Source organism: Berghia stephanieae, chromosome 3, assembly GCF_034508935.2.
Source record: "Berghia stephanieae isolate SIO BIC M18660-M18661 chromosome 3, UCSD_Bste_1.3, whole genome shotgun sequence".
NCBI classification, from domain to species: Eukaryota; Metazoa; Mollusca; class Gastropoda; order Nudibranchia; family Aeolidiidae; genus Berghia; species Berghia stephanieae.
This window is the reverse complement of record NC_088362.1, coordinates 56287568-56297567: the sequence shown is the minus strand read 5'-3', so window position 1 is coordinate 56297567 and position 10000 is coordinate 56287568. Positions and strand designations below refer to the sequence as shown.

The window sequence follows — 10000 nt, the reverse complement described above, 5'->3', positions numbered from 1 at the left end:
GACCAGGTTCGAGTCCAACTTGAAGGCGCCGCAATGTCGAGTCCTCAGAAAATACTCTTAACTGACATTCTCTGACCATACTTAGGGCTCAACGGGTACTTCGCTGGTAACAGCGTGTTATTTGTCGAAAGAAAATTGTAAGAGCTCCCAAGAGGTTTTCTGCATGTTAAAGTACTGCTGTAGGATTTGCACCTCCTCCAAGGGCTTTTGCGCACATTTAGAGGATATTGTTATCTCTTTCTCTCTCTCTCTCTCTCTCTCTCTCTCTCTCTACTCTTATATATATATATATATATATATATATATATATATATATATAATATTATATATATATATCTGTCTATCTATCTCTCTCTCTCTCTCTCTATCTATCTTTCTATATATGGATATATATTTTTTCCCCTCACCTCATTCGGCTATTTCCTCCTACAAATGACCAAATAACCAAAAGAGGTGAGGATAATAAATAATTATTCCAAGAAACGGCCGAGCGCTCTACATGATTCCACCCAATAATTCACATTAATCATATATATATATATTGTCTCACCTTAAAAAAAATATATCGCCAACAAATTTGTTTCAGCCGTGCAATGGGGTCTTCGGGGCAGCCATGTATATCCATGCATATCAATTTCTCACGAACACACACACACACACACACACACACACATATATATATATATATATATATATATATTATATATATATATATATATATATATATATATATTCACATTTTAAATAAAAGATAAGTGGATGATGGCTCTTCGAATTTCGCATCTCAACAATTGAAAATTATATATGTGAGTTTATACAGCATTCTCCACTAATTCAAACATTGAATCAAGCGCTTCAGAAATCAGGTTGCCTTCCTTCCTGCTCGCCTTAGCAGACCTTATGAAATCTAATTATGTTTAATGTTCAAGGCTTTTATCTTTTCCTTTATTGTTGGGGCATGCGATCCTGTTCCTTTAATCAAAGAGCATCTTGTTATAATCATGATCTAAAAAAAACTTGAGCTTTTAAATAACGTGTTCAAAGCGCTTTACAAACAGTAGTATGTAACATAGAGAACATGTTGGGCAATATTACAACTTTTTTTTCCGACAGAGACAACGCCTATAACGCTGGCCAGGTACTCATTTTACACTTTAGTACAGTGTGAGAATATGAGTAAGAGTCTTTACCAAGGACTCAACTATACACCGAGCGAGGCTCGAATCCTGGACTTTCCGATCCGAAAGCGAGTGTCATACCACAAGACCACACAGCCGCACAAATGTTTAACGTTCAAAGCTTTTATCTTCTCATTTATTGTTGAAAAATACGATCAGGCTAATCAAAGAGCATCTTGTTTTAATTATGATCTAATAAAAACACCTTGAAAATAATGGTTTGCTCTTTCAGACTCGAAAACTTCAAAGAAAACGATAGCAATATTTTTCTTTTTCCTTTTACTCTGGAACTAATAGGTCCATGGAGCTGAAATTATCCCGGTTGCTATAGCGTGAAACGAGCAATAGAAATATAATATTATATCCTCTTTCTATCTCCCAAAAGCATTTCCTATCCATTTAACTCTGCGTCCGTATTCATGATTTCTATAATTTGTTTTTTTTTTCTCCTAGAGAATCATTGATTAGCTGAAAATCCCGAAAATGCGACTTAAGTACTTTAAGTAATGGGGTCTTTAATCGTGTATTTACAATAAATGTATTAATAATCTAGTTTTATCTATCCCCTTGTTTTCCCCCTTTTCAATTTCATATATATATATATATATATATATATATATATATATATATATATATATATATATATATATATATCCTGATTAGGGTCCCGTACTCAATGTAGTTTATTCTTATCTGACAAACTCTATTGAGATGAGAGGGCGCGGGGGGGGGGGGGGAGTGATTTTCAATTACAGAGTACACAATTTTTCCGTACTACGATTAATAATTTGTTTTTCATTATAGACTAAAAACAAAACAAAGTATTATTTTCATAATATTGATATCAAATTGATCAAGTTAGTGAAGTAGTTCCTCAAAGCCACAAGGTCCACTGAGCCGGAGTTAATTCCGGTTTCTATAGCGTAAAACTACAGCAATTGTTTGCTAGCGATGTGGACCTATTTACAGGTCTGATAACCCAATTCCTTTGTTGTAATGGAAATCTCAAAAAATGGCTCAAAACATTGACAATTACAACAATGTTAAACTTGGCCCATATGTACACGTCGTTTGCTACCATTTGTATAAGACGCAAATCTATCGCAAAGTACTATCCGCCAAATTTAAAAGCCCCAGCTATCTAATCACTACAGGGTGGACAGGGAGGGGGATTCAGAAAAAAAAACAAAAACAATTTCGACTTCACCCGGGGCTGATCTCTGTTTCTCTGCTCGTGTCGCGAGTGCTCTGCCAACTGAGCTATCGGTGCTCTCCTCCCTTCCCCCTTCCCCAAATGAATTGATTAAGAGAGCCCTTAACTTATCAAAAGACATCTATGAGATATTTTTGTCTTTTGTTTACGCTCATCATAATTGATGGATATTTGAAGCATAATAAATATTATAGCCACATATGAAAAATGAGTTTTATCGAAGTACGACAGACTTGGTAAAATTGTGGGTTGGAACGAAATGAAGTCCAATGTCAAAGTAATAAGAAAGTTGGTGTTGGGATGGGGTGGGCTAAGGATGGGATGTACAGGAATATAATCCAATTCTTGATTGCTTCAAGTTTTATAAGACAAAACAAACACAAGATAAGAAAAGCTAAAAGATACACATACACACACACACACACACACACACACCACAATATATATATAATATATATATATATATATATATATATATATATATATATTATATATATATATATCAAGACTACCTTCGATGACAGAATTCAAGCAAACAGATGAGAACGTCTGCCAATAAGGTATTCCTAATGTAAATATTTGTGTGGTTACATGAGAAAATAGCGAAAATTTAGGTTTTAAAAACCGTTGAAATATTCTATTAATATAAAAAAAATACGAGCATTTCTATTTATGATACCCACTGCAATTCTGCGGGAAAAAATGAGATTTCACAGATACCGTAAATAAAAAGCTCATTTATAAATACAAAGACAATTTGCCTAAAGGAATTGTCGAACAAAAGTAAAGAAAATCTCATTTTTATATTTCTTTTATACATGACCATCGCTCTACTTCTATATTTCCAAAGTGGTTATTTAATCATGTTTTACGGCTATGTGGTCTTGTAATATGACACTCGCCTTCGGATCAGCAGGATTCCAGTCCCACACTGAGCGCAGCGGCACATTGGGAAAAGCTCTTTACTCACATTTTATCACTGTACTCAGGTGTAAAATGAGAACCTGGTCGTTAACAGCGTTGTCTCTGTCTGAAAAAATGGTAATATCGCCTGACAGGCGTCATGTCTCGTTCTACATGAGAGCATACTCCCTTTGTAAAGCGCATTGAGTGCGTTTAGTGGATATTGCGCTATATAAAAGCCTAAGTTTTAAAGGCTTATTTAAGTCGTTCGATATTTGAAGGAGTTGTTTTCTGGACAAGATGCTAATACGTGTATTCAGGGTACGGTGACACGCCATGTCCGTCAAATTGGCCATTTCATGAATATTCAGATTTTCATATCAATGGATTGCATTATATCTTGTCGTTTGGGCTGTATAAAGTAGGGATTATATTTCAACGTGTTATATAATATTTACTTTCGGATTATTTTGCTCATTTTAATCAATTGATAATGACAGGACAAATTTTTTTTGGCCAAAATTTCATTACGTGCTTCTTTTCTGTTGTAGCGTACGGCACCAAATTGTGTAGATAGGTCACTTTGGTCATTTTGTGAGTATTGAAATTTTCACACACCTATGGATTGCTTAATGTCTTATCATTGTGTCGTTTTTAAATTCAGGAGTCAACTTCAAAGTATTATATAATTAATAAGTGTGCATTATTTTCAAAACAACGATTTTGTTCGATAATGACAAAGAATAATTTTATCAGTTCTTCTCAATCTCTAGTTTACCTTACATCTACCTCCGTGAAAGATGGAGACCTCAATGGAATCATAAATAAGATATAAACTTCAAATATAAAGTAAATTTCTCGAAAGAATTTTAAAATTATGCTAAAGAATAACCTCAATTTTCAGCACATAATGGTCACCCTATCATCCAACATTTATCTAAACATGTTTACTGCTGTTTTTTTCATTGTGCCGGCACGGAATAACACTTTCGAGTTTTGAATATTGTTATTGGTCAGACTTGTCCTAACGTTTTATTACATTACGACTGTCCCTAGCCTCATGAAAAACAACCTCAAACACGCTTCCATCTTTTTTTTATTATTAGCCAAATCAGGGTCATCAGTATTTGGCAAGCAACTTTGGCAATACACCAGAGTTTGATAAATGTTCGCCATTCCCTAAACTTTCCAATTCGTCCGAAGTTGACCCAAAAGATAACGTCTTTATACTCGCGTGACTGGTTGCTGCTCACGGTATCTGAGTGTATTCTCTCATCTACTATTAGATCGTAGTGTAACTGATTTATTTTTATTTACACGATGGCGAAAGATGTCCGATATCAGAAACAAATATATCACGTTGATCTCTGTTGTCTTTTTATAAAGAAAAAAATTAACATCAAAATGCTTAAACCAAAATAATATGTATTTTTTATTATTAAAATAATGTTATTCGTTATATATTACAGTTAAACGTGATTATAATGCAATTACCATTATAATTCTATATTATATAAATAACTATAAACATTTACAATTTGCATAATTTTTTACTAATTACCCATGCCCAGTGCGCTTCATTCACACTGCTTCATTATGTCAAATTGCCAAAATAGAAAGCAGGTACTGGTGTAAGATAAATATCTGAAAAGAAAGTCTTAATAAAACAGTGCCAGACAAAGCAAGAAAGAAAAATACCAACAAAAAACAGTCCTTCAGAGTTATTCGGCCCATGGAGCCGGAGTTTATCCCGGTTTCTATAGAGTGAAACGGACAATAACAATTGCTTGCTACCCTTTGGATAGGACGCTGCGCTAGTCTATCGCAAAGTACTTTCCGCCAGATACAGATCTAACAGACCCAGTTACCCAATCACTGCTGGGCGGACAGGAAGGAAGGGGGGGGGGGGGGTCAGAAAAAAATCTCGACTACACCCGCGGTCGATCTAGGTCTCTGTGCGTGTGTATCAACCGAGCAGATCTTGTCTTGTAGTAAAATCCACTCATAGACTCATAACAATACAATAGCTAATGTCTGACTTATTCTTTGCGATTTGTAATATTAGTCTTCCAACAACTGAGATATGACGATGCACTTTTTATGCGTTTTATTTCCATTCATGTGTAATATTTTAATTAACGTCCACTGTAGTATTTGTCGCGTTTATTTGTGGAAATATATTATTGTATGAGTTTGGCAAGAACAAAGAGTGTTAAATGCAAATACCATGGCATACAGATATAATAGAACAGTACAATCTCATATGCTAGTAATTTTGCTTTACGTTTGTCTGTTTGTTTGTTTACTCCTATTATAATGTAAAACACATCGGATAAACTGATTTTTAAAATTTTGAACACTGACAGTGACAGATGAGATTCTTGAGTGAGCAAGAAGTTTTGTTTCGTTGACATTAGACACTTTAGTGAGAAGCAAGTATTTATTTTTCATAAATGAAATGAATTACATAGGTGCATTACTCTTCTCTATATATAATTATGAATCGGTACAGTAACAGAGATTTTGACCTCGTTGCGTGTTAAATAAAAAAGCATTTAAGCTAGTTCATTGACTTGGTACCACTTGGTACTTGTGCGGCTATGTGCTCTAGTGGTATGACACTCGCTTTCGGATCGGAAGGTCCGGGGTTCGAGCCTCGCTCGGCGCATATTTAAATCATTAGAAAAGGCTCTTTACTCACATTTTCTCAACGTACTCGGGTACAAAATGAGCACCTGGCTGTTAACAGTGTTGTCTCTGTCGGAAAATATTGCAATATTGCCTAAAAGTCGTCAAGTCTCGTTCTACATTTTACGAGTTGGTCAGGGACCACCTGTAAAGCACTTTGAGCACGTTTAGTTGATATTGCTCTATATAAAAGCTCAAGGGTTTGGGGGATTCTTGTTTTTTTTTTGTTTTTTTTTTTGTTTTTTTTTTTATCATTATTCGAACTCAAGGTCTGAGTCTCCGTTGAAAAAATATATTGTCGTTCTGAAATCATTTTTTAAAAAACTTCTTTTAAAACTTGATTTAATTTTTTTTAAATCTTAGGTTTCTTCTGGAATGAATCATCATCAAATGCCAACCTGTAATGTAGACAACTAGGAGTATTTTGTTACGATACTGGTAAGTAGTTACTAGATAACTATTAAAAGCTTTGCGGACCCTGACACCTTCTTGTAAAATAAAAAAAAGGTAGTCCTTTCGAGCCATTAGGCCCATGGAGTCGGAGTTTTATCCCGGTTTATATAGCGTGAAACGGGCAATAGCAATTGTTTGCTATCCTTTGGATAGGACGCTAGTCTATCGCAAAGTACTTTCCGCCTAATCTAACAGACTCAGCTACTCATTCACTGCTGGGTGGACAAAGGGGTAAAAAAAAAGTCTCGACTGCACCAGGGATCGATCTCGGTCCCTTTGCGTGTAAAGCTATGGCTCTACCAACTGATCTATCAGGACCCCTGTACTTGTAAAATTATTTTAAATCATTTATGTAAAATAAATAAATATGAAATTTCCCTATATTCACCTTCTTAGGATTGTTTTTCTTCAATGTCTGTCTTGAGAATCGTACAAGTTCATCTAGAAATACCAAGAAAATGAATCGAAAAACAAATGTTCAGGATGTATTCTTGTAGTAAAATTGAACAGGTCTTTAAGAAAATTGAGTTTTTATAGAGCGCAATATCCACGAAACGTGCTCAAAGTGCTTTAAAAGCAGGTGTCCCTGACCACAGCAACACGTAACACGTAGAACGAGACATCACGCCTGTTAGGCGAAAATACAATATTTTTTCCGACAACGCTGTTAACGGCCAGGTACTCACTTTACACCTGAGTACGATGAGAGAATGTGAGTAAAGAACCTTTTCCAAGGACTCTACTATTCGCCGAGCCAGGCTAGAATCCAAGACCTTCCGACCCGAAAGCGAGTGTCATACCACAAGCCACACAAATATAAATAAATATAAAAGTTCCCTTTCTTCACCCTCTTAAGATTGCTTTTCTTCATTGCGTGTCTTGAGAAACGCACAAGATCATCTAGGAACACAAAGAAAATGATACCAAAATAAATGCCAGGAATATGTTATTGTAGTAAAACAGAACAGATTTAAAAAACAAAGAAAAAAATACTTGAGCGTTATATAGCGCAATATCCACTAAACGTGCTCAAAGCACATTACAAACGGTCCCTGATCAACAACAACACCTAAAAAGTAGAACGAGACATGACGCCTGTTAGGGATAATACATTTTTTCCCGACAGAAACAACGTTGTTAACGGCCAGGCCCCCATGTGACACCTGAGTACGGTGAGAGAATGTGAGTTAGTAAAGAGCCTTTTCCAAATACTCAACTATGAGCCGAGCCACGCTCGAACCCAGGTCCTCCGATCCGAAAGCGAGGGCCGTACCACAAGCCGCACAAAAATATAAATAAATATAAAAGTTCCCCTTATTCACGCTCTTAGGGTTGTTTTTCTTCAGTGTTTGTCTTGTGAAACAAGATAAGATCATCTAAGAACACCAAGAAAATGATAGCAAAAAAAAAAAAAAAAAGAATAATAATAATAATAAATAAATGCTGGGTATATGTTATTGTAGTAAAATGGAACTGGTATACAACCTGAATCATCCAATTGCGTTGCCTAGATTTTGATTTTTTCTTCAGATTATTTTATTTGATAGGGAACTTGATGAACTAAAAACGCATTGAAACACGTGCGAACACTTGAGATGATAAATAATATCTCTTGAAATTGAAGCTCATCTAATTTGTAACGGTAAGTGGTTTGAATTCTGAAGAATGATAATAAAATACTTGTTATGACAATGTTTCGGATGAAATGAAATCGTTTAAAAACGGAGCGAGCTAAAAATAGATAACAACAAAATGTAAAGTAATTAAGTAATTAAGGCAAACATGGAAATGGAAGTAAAATAATATAAGGAACGTTTAGACGGAAAGATATACAGTGGGATTTTTTAAATTATTGACACATTTAAAATTTGAATAACCCCACAGCTATGTAAGATTTCGTCAAACCGTTTTTTTTTTTTTTTTTTGGTTTTTGTTTTTTTTTTTGCCATAGGTGCAGAATTTATTTACGTTTTGATTTGATTGGTATACGTTTTAACACTGTGCGCTCTTTGGTACCTGGGTTTTGATGCCATGAGTAGAAAAGGGTAATTTTTAAATAAATCGTCGTAATTTACAGTATGTTTGTTTTTAATCATTGACACGTTTTAGGTTTAAATACCTTAAGTACAGCTCCAACGACATCAATTTAATTTTCAACATAGTAATTCAAATTTATGAAAGTTTTTTTTTCTTCTGATATCTTACTTGTGATCGTGTGTTTGCGCAATTGGATTCAACAGTCTGATGTCACGCCGCCCGGCAACGGTGGCCATCTTGGTTCTAAACAAAGAAGATCATTACTTTTTATTTTTCAAGCTGGCTACAACTTTTCATATGTCTTGTGATCAGAATGTGTAAAGTCAAAACATGATCAAATTTATGGGGTTTTTCCCCCCTCTGGATACGCTTTTATGCTCGCCGGAGAAATATTTCATACGGGCGTCCGCCATTGTTCCAATAGTTTAGAGCCAGTGTTACTAAGTTACCATGCGTCATTAGGAAGGACGTGACGTTACGACTGTTGAAGAGTATTGTCCGATTTAAAGCTCCACGTGACCACAACCCTTTTATTTCAATGACAAGCCGCAAGTGTCTCTCCAGTTGGTCCCACGTCTTTTGCAGCAAAAGTAATGTGACAGAGCGAACGGCTTCTCTTATTTTTGTCTTCTGGTGACGTCATATACAGGTCTGTGAAAAAAAAAGAATTTTACAGTGTCAAGGTAATGTCCCAAGATTGACATGTTAAATAAAATAAACTTTCGACAATCATGTCGGACAAAGCCAAATAAAATCACGATTTATGTCAAAATTACCCTTTTCTACTGATGACGTCATAGCTCAGCTACCAAAGGACGCAGTTTAACTCTTATAATCAATCAAAACTTGAATAATTTCTACACATATGACGAAAAGAGAGAGAGAGAAAGATAGATAGATAGAGAGAGAGAGAGAGAGAGAAAGAGAGAGAGATGGGTCTGATTTGAGATGTCATGTGATAACGATAGATAAATAGAGAGAGAGAGAGAGAGAGAGAGAGAGAGAGAGAGAGAGAGAGAGAGAGAGAGAGAGAGAGAGAAAGTATACAAAGAGAAAAAGAGAGAGAGAGTGAGAGAGAGTATGAGAGAGAGAGAGCGAGAGAGAGAGAGAGACAGAGAGAGAGAGAGAGAGAGAGAAAATATGGTCTGATTTGAGATCCCATGTGGTTCTGGTTAGGGCTAAGGATGAAACATGGCTGGTTATTGGAGGCAATGAAAGTCGGTATGGAGCAAAGGTAAAAATCCTCTCTTGCTTACAAAATGAAATTTCGCTTAATGGGGACATCATGAAATCTCTTGTTAGAATTTGTTAATTTACGCATCTGGCATTCTCCGAACATGTAAGAACGATTAAATTCTACGTATACGTATATGCAGGTCTAACATCCGAACCCATTTATGGGCCTAATTTAACATTGTTGTATTGGACACTATGTTGCGTCATTTTTTTTTTTTTTTTGAGATTTCCATTACAACAATGAGACCAAAAGCGATTGGGTTATCAGACCTGTAAATAAGTGCACGTCGAT

At 35.4% G+C, this 10000-nt stretch overlaps 1 protein-coding gene across 2 annotated transcripts in view; it reads left to right on the top strand.

Annotated features, from left to right (window-relative positions):
- Positions 1-10000, top strand: part of LOC144968048 (glutamate receptor ionotropic, kainate 2-like) — a 170114-nt gene that overhangs the window by 80127 nt on the left and 79987 nt on the right. For both annotated transcript variants that reach the window (XM_078906009.1, XM_078906010.1), the window contains exon 2: positions 6346-6420. The gene's annotated coding sequence lies outside the window, so the exon portion shown is untranslated. The remainder of the gene's footprint in view (positions 1-6345; positions 6421-10000) is intronic.